Below are 17,476 nucleotides of genomic sequence, written 5' to 3' on the forward strand. Positions count from 1 at the left end.
TTCGCCTTATCCCAGCTTCTGGCTTCTGCTGGCAATCCTTGGTGTTCTTGGTCTGAAATTGCATCCCTCCCTTCTGCCTCTGCCTCCAGTGTCACATGACTTCTCCCTGTGTGTCTATATGTTTGTGTCTAAATTTCCCTCTTCATATAAGGACACCAGTCATTGGACCCACTTGGGACCTACTCAAGTAGGACCTCATCTTAACTTGATTATGTCTATAAGGACCCTATGTCCAAATAAGGTCATAGGCACTGGGGTTAAAATTTAAGTGTATCTTTTGGGGGGGACACAATTCTGCCCATTTTAGTCCTGCTATCTTCTCTGCACCAGGAATCCTTGTCTCTTCCCTCTCCTTTCCTTCACTTTCCACATCCTAGGCTGTTTACTGTATTTTTGAAAAGATTTTTTTTTTTTTTTTAGTTTATTTTTCGAGAGAGAGGCAGAGAGAGGGAGAGAGGGAGAGGGAGAATCGTAAGCAGTCTTTGCACCATCAGTGCAGAGCCCGACGTGGGGTTCAAACCCATGAACTGTGAGATCATGATTTGAGCCGAAATCAAGAATTGGACGCGTAAACACGTAAATAGGTGGCCCTATTGTATTAAAAAAAATTTTTTTAAGTTTTATTTATTTATGTGTGTGTGTGTGTGAGAGAGAGAGGAGGGGGGAGAGAGAGAGGAGGTGGAGAGAGAGAGAAAGAGAGAGAGAGAGATTGACAGCATGAGCATGGGAGAGGCAGAGAGTGGGAGAGAGCATTCCAAGCAGGTTCCACACTGTCAGTGCAGAGCCCAATGCAAGGCTTGAACTCATGAGCCATGAGATCATGACCCGAGCAGAAATCAAGAGTCGAACACTTAACTGACTGAGCCACCCAGGTGCCCTCACTGCTGTATTTCTTGAACACCTCTCATTTTTTGCCTGTCCTCCATCCCGTCGTCTTGATTCTGGCCCTAACAGAGCTGGATGACCACAGTGACCTCCTCTCTCTTCCTCTCTGTCCTGTTGGTTTCTCTTTCTTCCAGCCAGCTGCCTCAGTGAGCCTGGTGAAATGTGAATTTAGTCATGGCATCTCTGCCTAGAATCCCAAATGGCTCCCGGTAGTCTTTGGGACTGAGACCCAGCTCCTTAGCAGAGCACCCAAGGAGCCCGATTTCTTATGTGGAGTAACCTCCAGGCCTGTCCTCATTTGCAGTAAACTGTGGCCTCAGAAGCACCAGAGCCCTCCCCTCCATGGCCCCCCACATCCTCAGGTTACTATGACTTCACAGGCATGGTTCCCTCTGCCGACAATCCTCCCGCCCTGCTCTGCTCGCTCCTTCCCCTCCTCTTGGACTCTTCTCCTACCCTTCCACCTCTGGGCTGAGTCAGTTGTCTTTCATTTGTGCCTCTAGAGACCACAATTGTAGTAGAAGAATATGCCAAAGGAAATGAGGCCCTAGCAATGAGGTCAGCAAGGTGGGCACTGGCCAGATACGGCTGGGGCTATCTCCCAAATGGCCTTGCGAGGTGGAGTTAACTCGGTGCAGAGAGAATGCACTCATCTTTCAGGGACAGACTTATTAACCAGGGTCATGCACTGACCATTTGCAGCCAGAAAGCTACTTTATTGATTTAAGTAGGAACTGTAGTGCTGGACACCGGGGTCCTCCAGCCAACCCACTCTCCCTGTCCTGCCACCCGAAAGGTAAGCTGTCAGAAGATCCCATGAGCCCAGAGTCAGACAAGAATTTGTTTCAAGAGTTCCACGTTGAATGGCACCAGGCTCAACAGCCCTGGATGTCCTGCATCATACAGATGCACCTGCTGCTTGGCCATGACAGGTGAGTTTCGGGCAGGATCGGTCCTTATGGAAGGTGCCTGATTGGGTACTGCACCTTTGATCAGATCACAGCCTGTGTGGATGTAGGAAGTGTGTGTCTAGTATAAACTTTATCAGAGATGGGGGGAAGGCGGGAGTGGAATGGAGGAGGGTTTATACCAGAGCTTTCCAAAGTGGCAGACTGAGAATAGGTTACAGATATGATGTCTCCTGGGGACAGAAGAGCCCCTGGCTGGTCACCTCTAGCTGCACCTTGTCTATGCCAGAGGTGGGATGAACTGTATCCCCTAAAAAGACAAGTTCAAGTCCTAACCTCCATACCTGTGACTGTAACCTTATTGGGAAATAACGGTCTTTGTGGAGTAGGATGGGCTGCTATCCTTGTAAGAGGGAAATCTGGGCACAGAGAGAGGAGTACATTGTGTGAAGACACACAGAAAGACCCGCACATACAGGGAGAAGGCGAGAAGGCCGTGTTGAGAAGGACAGCTGACAAAAGCAGATTAAAAAAACAAAACAAAACAAACAGGCAGATGTCCGAGGCCGGATACGCCCCTTGCATGCTTTTGGCTTCTATAATCTTGCTTACTTGCTTCTTGATCAGCCGACTGCCCATGTAGCACAATCGGTAAGTGCCCCTCTCCCCCATTTCTTCCCTTGAGCCCCTGCAATCCTGCCCACCCGTGCAGCCGATTGAAAGTTTCCAAGTACCCGGAAGCTGACCAGGCATAAAAGTAGGCCAGCGCCAGGGCTCGGGGCTCAGCTTTTGGAGATGACTCCGCTGGCCAGCGCTGGTGCAGAAGAAAATCTTTTCTGATTCTCTGAGTGCCTGTCACTTGTCTCTTCCTGTGTGCCGGGTATTTGCTGTAACGGTGTATCAGGAGAGGCAGAGACGGGAACGATGCATCCACAAGCTGAGGGACGCTAAGGACCGCTGGCAACACCTGAGACTAGGGGACAGGCCTGGAACAGAATCCCTCTAGGAGCCTCCAGAAGAAACCAATCCTGGGGCATGTTGATGGCAGACTTGCGGCCCCAAGGACTGTGAGAATTACATTCCTGTTGTTTGTGGGGCTTGATCGCTGCAGCTCTAGGACACTAGTACAGATGCCCTAGAGATACTTTACCTGCGGAGACAGGGAAACTCCTTTCTTAACACCCCCCCACCCCCGACATTCTCCTCCTTTGAACCCTTCCGGTGACATCAACACACCAGCTCATGCTCCTCTCCCTCATCCTCCCCACCTCCGTTCCTTTCCTTCCTTCTTTTCTGAGGGGAAGACCCCAATCCCTTCACCTCTCTATCATCTGCAGGGCGCTTTGGTCCAGTAACACTGGCCCCAGCCCTTGGAGTCACTTGAGTAACTTATCAAGGAAACTGATGAAGATTCACACAGGTAACTGTGCATTTAACTGTTTTTTAGCAGTCATTTAAAAAAATGCAGCTTTAAAAAATGCAAATTATCGACTAATTACAACATGCAAATTACAAACAGAAAGTAGGGATTACCTCCATTTGCATGTGGGGACACAGAGGTAATTTAAGTAACTTGTCCAAGCTGGATCCAGGCTTTGAAACTGAAACTTCCTGACTTCAAAGCCCTTCCTTTAGACTACATTACTAACTCGACTTTGAAAGACGTAGCCTTGTAAATATTTGGAAGGGCTTGCCAAATTCTCCCTATTCTTCCTATAATTTTAGTATTTTATAGAGATTTGCTGTTGTAAGTGGATATATGATACCTAAAGAAATTCAGGATGGTGATCTATATCTTAGTTATTCTTAATAGTTTATTTTCTCACTTAGTAGTAAAAGTAATAATTATTATTTGGTCTGGAGCCTACAAGCCTACATAAGGATTCTGGTAAATTTATAGAGTTCCTTGAATAATCAGTTTATTGTGTTATACCTTGAGCTTTGGTAAAGGACTATCTCTTTTTTCTTCCCTGAAGTTCAAGCATAGAAATATTCACATATTTTCTTTTAAACCCTTACGATAATAATTTTTTCAAATGCAAATTTCATGTTGCCTGAGAGTCAGGCATCTTATGACATTCTTAGCTTAAATAAAAGAATAAATCACTCATTTTTTCAAAGTCTTTTCTGCCAAACAGAATATCCATTTAGCTTCAGCTTGAACAAATGAAGTTTTTTAGCTTGAATTACTAAACTAAATGAACCTGGGGATGAGGAAAATCCCTCTTTTACTCAAGCAGCAAACTTGAGGCTGATGTTATTAAAATGCCCTCAGTTTCCTGTCCCAAAGCCAGTAAAAACAGTCTTCTGTCTTCTGCTCTCAGGCACTTTCATCACAGACCATCATTGATATGCTCACAGACACAAACTGCACTGAACTGGGTCCAGTGAGCCTTCTTTACACGCATGTCCCGCCTGACAGGATAAATCAACAATCTCAAGGCCTTGGATGGAGTCCAAGTGCCATTAGCCAAGCGGAACATGTAGAAGACAATTAGCCCTGGGCAAGACCAGCTATGTAATTTGCAGGCCTGGTGCAAAATGAAAATGCAGGGCTCCTTGTTGGAAAATGATCAGCGACAGCAAAGCAGTAAACCCAGTACTCGGCCCTTCTGAGGACGAGCTTGGGTGACTGTAGCAGCCACACACCCAGGGAGCGGGCCCTGCCCCTGGGGGCTGTCCTTGAAGCTTTCACACCTCTCCCTTTGCAACCTGCCATCTGGGCCCTGTCTCTCTCACTGCACTATTAAATCAGTCACCAAGGCTGATTCTGACTCCTGGAGCCCTTGCAAACACACCTGTTTTCCCCTCTCCTTCTGCAGATGCCTCTGACCCAGTCACTCTCTGCCACGCCCACGCTGCTCTCTGCAGCCAGGCTTGCTCACTGTAGAGGTCCTGTCGTGCCCCTGTGGATGAGCCTTGGGAGGCTTCCCATTGCTCTTGGTGGAAAGCCAAAATCAAGAACACAGACCTGCATACCTTACCCTTTCTGTCCTATTTCCTCTGGCATCTTTGGCTCATGCCTCACTCTCATTGGCCCTGGGTATTTCAGGCATCCTGGCCTTCACTATGACCTTGTCCCGTGTAGCCCCTCCGTCAGGATGCTCCAGCCCCCAGACCTTCTCACGGGCTGCCCCTCTGGCCTTCCTCTCTGTCTTCACCCAGCTCCTCCTAGTACGCTGGCTAGTCTTGGCTTGAGTATGATGCCCTCGGGAAGCTCCCTGCCTCCCAGTCCAGAACAGGTCCCCTGGCTACCCCTCCCAGGCATTCTCTTTGTTCACTGATACAACTCATTACACTTGCCCGGGACATTTCCTGTCGTGAAGTTGGGGTCCCAGGGAGCTGTTCCATCACATAAACGGCAGGGATTTGTTGATGGATGGGTTGATTGGTTCAAGGCTCTGACACAAATTCAGCATCCTAGAGAAAAAGAACTATTGTCACTTAGTAACAAGGGAGCTGTTTTTGCTGCTGCCGCTGCTGTATAAAAGGCTGTAGAACACAGAATGTTCCGGGCAGCCAGCGGCTCTGGGGGATGACGGTGTAGCCCATCTGAACGGGTACTGCTCACTGAAGATGTCCACTGGGTGTGTTGCTGTTCAGCTTGCTTTAAAAGATACCATTCTGGGATTATGTGTGATTTTTAAAATTCCTTCTCTATTTTCCTAGTTTGTGACAATATGCATATATTGCTTTGATAACCGTGATGAACCACCCTCTCCGCAGCAAATTTACTTTAAAAAAAAAAAAAGGACTAGGCAAGAGGAATTTCCTACAGGGGTTCATTTTCTTTGCAAATGTGTTTCCTCTGGCTGGAAAGAGGAAACATCTTCCCTCCTCTGCTCTCCACTGCAGAAGAAGGGGTATGAACAGGATGTTAAGTATAGTGTCAACGGTGACAATTAATAGTCTTATAAAAATTTATATAAAAGTAAGGGTACAAATGTAGCCTTAATGCCAAGCCATGAATGCTGCTGATCACCAGGGACAGTGTTTGCCTGCTCCTGTGGTCCTGAACTGTGGGAAAAGTGAGGGAAAGTGCCTTCTACTCCAAGAGCAGTGGTTTCTAGCCTCACTGGCTTCTCTGTCCTAAAACGCTTTTCTCCTTCTGTTGTATTTGTCTTCTGCTATTTAGGCAAGAAAGCAAAAGAAATCAAATTGAAGAAAAGTCCACGGGATAGACTAGGCGGGGATCAGAATGTGTAATAAGGCTAAAAGGCTACGTGAACATGAAGCAGTTCATACCAGTGTGGGATGGGATGATCCACTGTCCCTGTTTGCCTGAGACTGAGGAGTCACCTGGGTCCCAGACTTAACACCGAGATGGTTCTGGACAAACCAGGGTGAGCGGATGCCTTGGGAGACAGCAGACATGGCTCCAAGCAGGGCCTCTCCTGGGCCTGTCCCCTGTGGGCCCCTGTGTGACGCCACACCCTTCGGCTTCTCACCCCCACAACTCCCCCTGAGGAGTTCACAGTATCACCATTTTCCAGGACGGTTTTGAGAATTGACTGTGGCCTGAAACTGGGAACCCAGACCATAATTTTATCTTTAGTTTGTCACTCAGCTTCTCATTTTCTAGAATGAAACCCCTTTGACTTTGGTTTAAAAATGAATTGTGATTAAAGTGAAAACAGGATCCTGGTATGAACTTTAGATTTTGATGCATTTGAGCGGTCAACATTGTCCTCTTTAAGTTGCGCCCAATGCAAATTTCAGTTCCTAAAAAACCCAAATAAGGTAATAAATGTTAAGGGAAGGAGGTCTGATTTGCCTCTTCCTAAACTGATGACCTGGTAGGAACATTGCTGATTGAGGAGAAACACGTCGGGGTTCCTGCTAACACGGAGACATGCTCACGGCTGTCGGAATGATTATTCTATTTCTGCCGCAGAGGGGGAAAGACAGGAGAGTTAGAAAGGCGGGTTCCAAGCGAGGGCTGTCATCAAGGCGTTTGGTGTGGAGCGCCTCTTCAGGCACGCTAGCCCCAGTGAGTCCAGTGTCCCTGGGAGTAGATGACATCAGCATCCCGGTTTACAGAGAGAATCTCAGAGTGGGTAAGTGGCCTGAGGACGGGCAGCCAGGTCTGGTGGTCTCCCTCTCCTACCTGGCTGCCTCTCCTTTTCTTCAAAGACGGGAGACGTCTATTTCCTACGTGTCTTACAGCCTTCATGTTGGATCAACAAGCAGAGCTGAGATGTCATTGACAGAGAGATGTCCCCCCGCCTCCAGCTGAGTGACAGAGATGAAGCAGAAGCTGCTTTTGATTTTTCAAAATTTTTTTATTTTTGTAAATTTATATCCAAAGAGTTAGCATCTGGTGCAAGGACGATTTCAGGAGTAGATGCCTTAGTGCCCCTTACGCATTTAGCCCATCCCCCCCCCCACAACCCCTCCAGGAACGCTCTGTTTGTTCTCCATATTTATGAGTCTCTTCTGTTTTGTCCCTCTCCCTGGTTTTATATCATTTTTGCTTCACTTCCCTCTTGTTCATCTGTTTTGTCTCTTAAAGTCCTCAAATGAGGGAAATCATCTGATTGTTGTCTTTCTCTGACTAATTTCACTTAGCATAATACCCTCCAGGTCCATCCACGTAGTTGCAAACGGCAAGATTTCATTCTTTTTGATTGCCGAGTAATACTCCATTGTATATATATCCCACATCTTTATCCATTCATCCTTCGATGGACATTTGGGCTCTTTCCATACTTTGGCTATTGTTGATCGTGCTGCTATAAACATGGGGTTGCCTGTGTCCCTTCAAAACAGTGCACTTGTATCCTTTGGATAAATGCCTAGTAGTGCAATTGCTGGGTCGTAGGGTAGTTCTATTTTTAGTTTTTTGAGGAAACTCCATCCTGTTTTCCAGAGTGGCTGCACCAGCTTGCATTCCCATGCTTTTGATTTTTAAAGAAAGAGTCTTGATACCCTTTATTTCGGGAATTGTTCTTAATAGATCACAAAGAATGTTCACATTCGCCGGGAAGAGAAGGAAGGGCAGTCGCGATAACAGCAACAGTAATAATAAGCGTGGCCGTTATGGGGTGCCCGGGTGTCTCAGTCGGTTGAACATCCGACTGTAGCTCAGGTCATGATCTGACAGTTCATGGGTTCGGCCCCACATCAGGCTCTGTGCTGATAGCTTGGAACCTGGAGCCTGCTTTGGAGTCTGCGTCTCCCCCGGGGCCCCCACTCTCTGCCCCTCCCCTTCTCGCACTCTGTCTCTCAAAAATGAATAAATGTTAAAAAAATATTTTAAAAAAAGGCACGCCTATTATGCAGGACTTGTCACTCACAGTGAGGACCCTCAGGCTCTGGGAGGTGACAGAACTGGGATTTTGTCCCTGGACTAACCCCAAGGGTCAAGCTTTTTGTGCTTTATCACGTGATCATTTTTTAGTTTGTTTATCTCATTTTACAGCTGAGGAAGCTGAGGAGCTTGCAGGCTAAAAGACTTGCTAAGTGTTCATGTTTCAAATGCACAGAGCCAGAACTCACACCCCACTGCCTGTAGCCTCTGCCCAAAGAACATAGAGCCAGTACCTGTGAGACGCGGCAAGGCGTTTCCTGTTACATCAGCCTGCAGCCCAAAGCGCCATGGAATGATGTGACTCAGACACAAGAATGTGTGCCAGTTAGAGATCTCTTGGTTGCGTGGGGCAGAAATTGCCAGGCTGAAACAAACAAGGGAAATAAAAGTTCTCAAAAAATAGGAATTTGAATAGAAATCTAGACAAGAGCCAAGGTACAGTTAAACCATGCTTGAATCAGTGAATGTGTATCTAACCAGCTATCTATTTCATTAAAATCTTCCAGAAAACATGTATGCACTATAAGCCTTGTCTTTGTTTCTGTGATCGGCTGGAATGAGCTTGCAGCTGGGCCTCGGAGAGGGACCAGACTTAAACGTGAGAAGAAATCTGGGCTTTCTCTCCAGTTTCTGCAAACCAGCTTCCCTGCTCCTCAGTGCACGGGGTAGAATGTGATCACTGGCCATAGTCACGGGTACACATTTTAAGTCCAGTTATTGGGAAAGCTTTCTTTGTTCCATTTCATTTTCCAGAAGAAGGGCCAGTGAGCGGCCAGATCTGGAGAGTGTGCGCCTCTGGTCCCCACTGCTGTGGACAGGAGGCAGGTGACATAGCACCAACAAGGCCAGCCCGGCCCCTGGGAACAAGGGGACGAGGGTCACCAGAGAACCAGGAATCACATAGTGAGTTGCACATATGACCCAGTGTATGTCCAGGTGTCAGAATTCTCCTGCAGGAGAATAACATCTAAACAAAAGCCCAGATACAGTTAAACACTATTTGGATTAATGAATGTATATTTAATCAGCTATTTATTTCATTAAAATCTTCCTCGGGGCGCCTGGGTGGTTCAGTCGGTTAAGTGTCCGACTTCGGCTCGGGTCATGATCTTGTGGTCCGTGAGTTCGAGCCCTGCATCGGGCTCTGTGCTGACAGCTCAGAGCCTGGAGCCTGCTTTGGATTCTGTGTCTCCCTCTCTCTCTGACCCTCCCCCATTCATGCTCTGTCTCTCTCTGTCTCAAAAATAAATAAATGTTAAAAAAAATTTTTTAAAAATAAAATCTTTCAGAAAACATGTATGTACTATAAACATTGCCCCTGTTTTTGTGATCAACTATTTTTAAAGTTTAAAAAAAAGTTTTGTAATGATAAGTAGTGGGGGAAACGTGCTAATATAACTCCCAACCTACCATGCTGATGGGCCCAGGACTTTTTATAAGTTCTTTGGTACAAAGCAGTCTGCTGTGATAGGTTTTCCTGGCTAATATCCTACTTGTTCCTGAAGCTCCCTGGTGAATAAATATTAGTCTTTTTGCAAGAGAGTCAGGATGGAAAATTAGCAGGTGTGAAATTTTTGGCTCTTGGTGATGGATGCTGCTCAATCTACCCCAGGTCCTTTCTTTCCAGAAATTTACTGAACTGTATTCAAGTGATAAAACAAAACAAAACAAAACCAAACCAACACCTCCAGGTCCCTGCTGTTGTAGCTGCGTGGCTTATTTTATTTCTGAAATGTGTGTGACTGGGAATATCAACGCATACACATTGGCCCTTAAGGATTTCAGATCTAATTCTTCAAAGGGAAGAGTGGGTTGGAGTGGAGGGATAGCTGTCTCTGAACGTGACAGTCATCGTTGAACCAAACGATCCCCTCCTGCTCCTAAAAGGCTTATTAATGTTTGGCTTTCCTCCTGGTGCCTTTTCAGAGAATCCATGCCACACGTTTGCACGCAGCCTTTGTTACTATTTTGAGTTGGTTTGGATCATTTCCATGCAAACTCTCAAAGCACTGGAGATCTGTAATTATATTTTGCAAGATGTATCAGGCGCTGCCTACACATTTTACAGTTTAGTGTTGCAAAGCCAGAGTCGTAGCTTTTTGCCACATGGTTATTTAATTCCATACAGTACAGACAGGCCTGGTCATATCTGGCCTCCACAAGGAAGTGCCAGGGCCTTTCCACCCCCGCCACATTCCTGCTCGCTGTGGCTTTGCGCCACGAGGTGTGTTTCACATCTGCCATGTGACCGCCCCGCTGCTGTCAACAAGTGATTCATTGTCATCGCCAAGGGAAAAACAGACTGTGTAGGAAGGTGCCATATGGTGATACATGTGGGGTTTTTTCTGCCTTCTACTGGGTAACCCTGACCTTATTGTCATGCATTCGAGGTGGAAGTGTGACGCAATGAAACTGATTTACAAAAGCCACATACAGAAACCGGCGTCTTTTTTTTTAGCCTCGGTGTGGTTAAGGTTTACTTCCTCTACGTATTTATAGCGGAGGCTTTTGGACATGGCTGGGGGAGAGCCAGCTTCTGATACGACATCCATTTGCTGGTTACTGCATCTGCAATTTATACTTCGCCCTCCGTTTTGCCAAGGAAAGGGCCTTCGTGGCCTCAATTAAATGTGAAGGTTGGGTTTCTCTGCATCTGCTGGCCGTTCCAATGTGGAAGCCAATAAGCATGAGCAGGATAATGAGTTGGAAATAGATCCAGAGAGGGCCCAGCGATGAGAAACACGGTGGCAGATTATTTTAGATCCAGAATATCAGAGTTAAAAGCCTCTTGATTCAGTACAGCAACTGGCTCAAAAATAGACCTAAAAATGCATATACAAAGCAAGCGTAATGATATATCATATGCATGTGGAGCTTTAAAAAGCAGCCTGGACATCTCAGTGAGTCAATTTTTAGAAAGGGACCAAGGTGAGGTTAATGAACCTTGACACCTGCTTTGCTTTCTTCCTCTGCTCTAAAAATCCCGCCTGGTGAGGTTCTGGTGTATTTCATAGATATTTTATTTAAAGAACAAAAAGCGGCTGGGCAGTTTGTGAAATGTGCTGGAAACATATAATGTGGCCGATTCTAGATTTGCCAGTAATTAATTGGGAGCACTTGGCCATGTGTCTTAACCCGCAACGTTTTCCAGGACAGAACTGACGGTACTTCCCCTCGATGTTTTGAGGAGTTGCCACTGGGGCAGATTGTCAGGGCTATGGGAAGTGTAAGCTGTTCATGGGCATAGAGGGTTGGGCTACTGGAATCGGACAGGTGCATAGGGTGTGGAAGTGACTCATGGAAAGGGCAGGGTTCCCCCTAGGAGGGAAGCTCACCTGCTGTGTCTCCAGGAAGGAAGAACACGACTCTAGATTCATGGCTCCCTGGCTGCCCTGCTCCTGGGTCAACCATCTGAACCCCAGGATCATCTATCTCAATGGCTTGTTTCTTCAAATCTGATGTGTCTTGTTCTTCTCAACCTTACACTGTATATTAAGCACTAGTTAGAAAAGGGAGCAGACACTTCTCTGCAGTGACCTGTCTCTGCCTTTAGTTACCTAAATTCCATGGAGAAGACCTGAAGATCTATGTGCAAAGGCTCCATTCATTCCAGGAGGGTCTGGCTGGAAGCAGAGGGCACTTCCCCAGCTCCCTTCCCTACCCTGCTATGGCAGAGGAGCCCCAGCATCAAAGAAGGCAGGTGGACCACCTGCCTGGGAGGGCTGACAGCCAGCCTATCACCCACCCATCATCATGATGCCAACATCAGCAACCTCTGGAAAAGACTTTCCATCCATTTCCAGGTAGTAGAGAAAAAAAGCTCATGTTTTACATCGCAATATGTGTTCTCTGTTGATTGAGTCAAAAAGAGGCCAGAGAGCATCTTCATTTGTTTTATTTTCCATTTGATTTGAGAGATTTGGAGGGATTCACAGGATTTCCACCACAGTCCTTTACAGAAGAAACACCCGCTCTTCCAAAATGCAGCAAAGCCAATGAAGAGAGAAGAGGCTTCTGGTTACAAATCGAATCTGCCAGTTGGCAAGTGATGTTGGAGACGCTCCTCCAAGATATTCTTCTAGACCTAACTTCCTTCCCAACCAGACACAGCAACTCTGAACTTGTGACACATGCAGGCTCAGCCATGTGACTGCTGTTCTCTGGAACCTTCTTTCTCACTTTGCTTCCTGGAGTGAGCCCCACTCCAGAAGAGCCCTGGCCTGGCTCCTTTTCCCACGGAGCTGTTTACCCCGTATCCAAGTTTCAAATTTTCACTTTGATGCCCTCAAACTTTGCTAAGCACACCGTATCTACAGTGGAAATTAAAGCTCCAGACCTAAAGCTACACGGAATCTGCTCAGATACGCCTGCTCTGGGCTCCACTTTCCCCTTCTTGAATCCTGGAAAGCACCATGCTTTATAATAAGCATCACCCCTTCCTATACCTGGTTTCACTGGACCTTTAACAATAACCTGGGTAGTAGCTGATCCGGTGTTATTAGTCCCATTTTACTAAATGGAGAAACTGAGGCTCAGAGCAGTTCAGTAGAGTGCTTCCAAGGTGATACAGCTGATATGCGCCAGAACTTGCTTTGAGGTCAGCCCTTCCACGTCTGCACGCTTATGTCTTTTTAAAGAGCCCTTTTCATGCTTCAAACCTCCCTCTGCTCCGCAGGTTCGATGCTAGAATAATAGGAGACTGGTGACTCAGAGCGGACTTCTGACTTCTTGTATTGCACGCACAAAATGAGGCTCTCTACCAATTTCATTTCCAAAGCACACATTTCTCACAGCGTTCTTAGCTACCCCAAGCACAACTGATAGACCCTTGGCCCCTTGGTACACGTTGTCGTCCAAATGGAAAAACAAGACGTGGCTCCAACGCTCTAAAAATAAGGGATTCTATGAAGCTAACCCGCAAAGAGGAACTAAAGAGGAACGCGTCAGCTTTTCTAACAATCAAACGATTACATAGAACGCTGTCAAAAGTACACATCTGTGTGGAGGGTGGCGGTGGCAGCGGCCTGCCCCGAAGGAGTATCTTATCGCTACCACCGCTTAGAATTGCCACATGTGGAGATAATAAAAAGCAGGCCAATTAGTTGGTTTCCTTCTTATGTTTTAATTCTCTGTGGACAATGCGCCTCACTTCTTCCTCTCTCTTCAGTAAACACCAGGCATAACCAGTGATGCACATTAGCCATCAGGTCAGAGTTTTTCAAAATTATTTTAGTGGTTTAAAAAATTTTTTTAATGTTTATTTATTTATTTATTTATTTAAAATATATATTTTTTAACGTTTATTTATTTTTGAGACAGAGAGAGACAGAGCATGAACGGTGGAGGGTCAGGGAGAGAGGGAGACAGAGAATCTGAAACAGGCTCCAGGCTCTGAGCTGTCAGCACAGAGCCTGACGTGGGGCTCGAACTCACAGACCTCGAGATCATGACCTGAGCTGAAGTCAGACGCTTAACCGACTGAGCCGCCCAGGCGTCCCTAATGTTTATTTATTTTTGAGAGACAGAGAGAGAGCGACAGAGACAGAGACAGAGATAGAGACAGAGACAGAGTGTGAGAGAGAGGGAGACACAGAATAGAAAGCAGGCTCCAGGCTCTGGGCTGTCAGCACAGAGCCCGATGTAGGGCTTGAACCCACAAACTGTGAGAACATGACCTGAGCCAAAGTTGGACACTTTAACTGACTGAGTCGCCCAGGCGCCTCTGTTTTGTTTTGTTTTGTTTTTTAATAAATAAATTCACTTCCCACTGCTTGGTTGCCAGATCCTGCCTTCCCAGCCTGGTTCCCCTCCACCACCTGCAGGCTCCTGTCAGCCAGGCTTGAGGCAATGAGAACGAAAACCCCCTCCCTGTCCGCTGCTGCTCTGGCCCCACACAAGCACAGGATGGTTAACCAGTCTGTCAGGTTGGCCTCTGCCCCAATCCTGGTTTTTTCCTGGCCCTGAAATCCAGCAGTGAGTGTCTGACCAGGTGACTGGCACCCCCCTCCCCAACCCAATCCCTGCCACCTGCTTTCTCCTTGTCCCCAATCCTCTGTATCCTTGCCAGCTGACCCCTGCCTCAACTTGGATAGAACTCTCTAGAACAGTGCAGTAGCCAGTAGGCATTCCCTGAAGGTAAGAGTGGTCCTAGTCTAAGCCCTCTGCTGCCCACCCCTCTTCCTACACCAGCGTCACCAGACTGAGATCAATGCCGCCCCCTGACAGGGAGACATGGAGGGGGCGTCCTCTGGCAGGAGAGGACAGCTTTCAGTGGTGTGCTGGTACATGCCAACACCCAGCTCTCTGGAAGAACCCTGAATTGCAGGGTCTGCTGCATGGTGTACACATCCCCACACTGGCCCATCTCCAGTGACCGCCCCCCCCGCCCCCGTGATGTCACTGAGCACGGAGCTGGGAAGAGAGGAGCAGGGACACACAGAAATAAAGTATTTGTACCAAACAAACACAGTCGATGTAAGTAACCTGGATGGCACAGAGAATACTAAAATGTCAATAATTAGGAAGTGAAGAGTTTTAGGTGTTTATTACTTCTGTTTTTAGCAAAATTTAGTCAGTTTGTAAGTTTATATAATTTAATTTTTTAAAAAATTTTTAAAAATGTTTATTTATTTTTGAGAGACAGAGACAGACAGAGCACAAGTGGCGAAGGAGCAGAGAGAGAGGGAGACACAGAATCTGAAGCGGGCTCCCGCCTCTGAGCTGTCAGCACAGAGCCCAACACGGGGCTGGAACTCATGAACTGCGAGATCATGACCTGAGCCGAAGTCGGCGTTTAACCAACTGAGCCACCCAGGCACCCCTATAATTTAATTTTTTTAAGTTTATTTATTTATTTTGAGAGAGAGAGAAAACACAAGTGGGGGAGGGGCAGAGAGAGGGAGAGAGAGAGAGACTCCCAAGCAGGCTCTGCACGGTCAGTGCAGAGACCACTGTGGGGCCTGAACCCACAAACCGTGAGACCATGACCTGAGCTGAGGTTAGACGCTTAACAGACTGATCCTCCCAGGCACCCCTATAATTTAATTTTTAACAGCAGCTATGTTTAACACCAGCTTGCAAAATCCCTGAAAATTTAACACTTGGTTTCCGTGAGCTCGCCCAAGCCAGCTCCCACACACTCTGCCTGGGGTGACCCTCAGACGCAGTCCTGTGACTTCTGTTCTCCATACATTCCAGCTCTTGTTCTACTTGGCCTCCAGGGGCTGGGGACAGCCTCTCCTTCCTGGAACTCTACGCCATCACTCTTTCTTGTCTTCCTTCTACACCTCTTTCCCAGGGCCCTTGTTCTTCTGCTGGAACTGTCCATGTTTCCCAATGTCTGACTGTGACTTCTTTTGTCTGCCATTCTCCTTACTCTGAATGTGGATATGGATGCTTCCCCAGTCTAGACTTTTGGCCCAGATCTCTCTCTTGAATTCCAGTCTTATGTACGACAGCCTGCAGCCCATCTTCCTCTGACGATCTCATAAGCATCTCATACTCAACGTGCACCGTCAACCAAACCCCACTCTCCCATTGTTCTTTGTTAATATTCCTCACTCAGGCATTCATACTCTCATTCCATCCCATAAATATTTACTGAGTACCGACTATGTACTTGTCACCGTGCCTTGTGCCAAGTAATGCAGCCCTGCATAAGCCACAGTCCCAGAGCTCACCCAAAGGAAATGGTGTCACCATCCACTTGGTGACCTAAGCCGGAGCCCTGGAGTCATCCTCCCACATTCCATATTTACAATTATTTGGTTGGTAAGTCTGATCTCTTCTTCTACTTCCTTCCACTCCTGCCATGACCATCTTTTCTCAGGTCCTTGTACTTCCTCCTCTGGATGATGCAGGAAGCTTCTCCCTGGTCTTTGTATCCAAGGACTGTTGCGTTCCAATCCATTCTTCGTAATGCTGGCATAATGATACTTCTGAAACCACATCTATGACATTGCCATTCCCTGTATAACATTCCCCCAAACACCCTCCTAACTTTTAGAACACAATCTGTGCTCTTTGGCATGATATAAAAGGCCTTCAATGTCACCTGGATCCTGTCTACCTCTTGGTCTTCTTGTCCCCATTCCTCTTGGAACCTATGCTCCAGTCACAGAGACTCTTCTCAGGCCATTCCCTCTGCCTAAAATCCCTCCCCCCTCCCACCCCATTCCCTATTTGACTGCCTGCTCCCCTATTTATCCTCCAAAACTTGTTCTGATGCAAGTTTGCCAGTATGGCTGTTCCGTGGGCATTGAGAAACAAGGGAGGGACACCATGCACATCTGTGGTGGTCACTGTAGATTAGCATGGCAATTTCCAGGCATATGGTAGTCAAGTGTGCAGTGCCATTAAGGCTATCAACAGGGCTGCTCTTGTGAAACAACAGGGCTTCCTCCTGGAAGTGTTTGCTGGCCCTCCCAGGCTGCCTTTGGAGACTCTTCTCCGTCATGCCCATACTGGACTCATCATACTGTAATCATCTCATTACTAGTCCGTGAGCTTCTTTGGACAATGAGCTCTTAAAAGAGGGGATTGTGTCTTTTATCTCTGTATCCCTGACAACATGGAGCATGCAGGGCCCCTACTGAATAGTCAATAAGGGTTTGGGGAGCGAATGAATAGAATACAGTGTTGGCAAGGGCACGGACCCTGAGTGAATCCCGGTGCTGCCTGTCCCCCCAGTGCAGCTTGGGCACCTCACTCCACAGCAGATCCTTCATGTGATGAGTGTGAGGTTTAAGTGAGAAAGGTGGCTGAGCAGCTCCCAGCAGTCAGTAATAAATGGTAACTATTACAATCATGGCATATTTTCAGGTGCTTAAGTCCCTTCTGTGTTGTTCATTACTATTTTCACCTTCTTGTTTTTTACTAGAAAAGTGGCATAATCCTGATGTTATAGACATTGTTAACTCTCAGCTCTTGGGGTTGGAGTGGGGTGGGAGGTGGGGGTGGGGGTGGGCATAGGGGAGTGGGTATGAAAGATGGATCGCAGCTTCAAGATTTGGTGTGGCGGTGCTAGAGGTAAGGTGGCACACGTCCACAATGGCTAAACCCGGAGAGAAGGTCTGTCAAAACCCTCTGGACTGTCTGGCTGTGCAGGACTCCGTCAGGGCTTGGAGCCTGGCCTCATTTGCATATTGGCTCCACTTCCGTCCCGGTGGGATGTGCCGCTTCCTGCTGCCCGCCCTCTGCTGGCTGGCGTCCAACCTCCCCGATGTGTTTGACTATGTTGCCCCCTAGGGATCAGGCCCAATTTTCAATGCATTATCTACTTGCTAGCTGGAGTGTCTCCTACACTCGAGCTGTGTTAGAAACTACAGGGGTACAGAAGTGACTCCTACCCTCAAGGTATGGTGTCCACATTTAA

The 17,476-nt window shown here is 47.2% G+C and overlaps 1 long non-coding RNA gene across 1 annotated transcript; it reads left to right on the forward strand.

Annotated features, from left to right (window-relative positions):
• The first annotated feature begins 6,543 nt into the window (after positions 1–6,543).
• Positions 6,544–8,615, forward strand: LOC109245475 (uncharacterized). Its single transcript, XR_002070905.2, has 2 exons — positions 6,544–6,850; positions 6,960–8,615. It is a non-coding gene; the product is annotated as an uncharacterized LOC109245475 (long non-coding RNA).
• The last annotated feature ends 8,861 nt before the right edge of the window (positions 8,616–17,476 follow it).

Source organism: Panthera pardus, unplaced genomic scaffold (genome assembly GCF_024362965.1).
Source record: "Panthera pardus isolate Hobbes unplaced genomic scaffold, ASM2436296v1 HiC_scaffold_17, whole genome shotgun sequence".
Taxonomy (NCBI): Eukaryota; Metazoa; Chordata; class Mammalia; order Carnivora; family Felidae; genus Panthera; species Panthera pardus.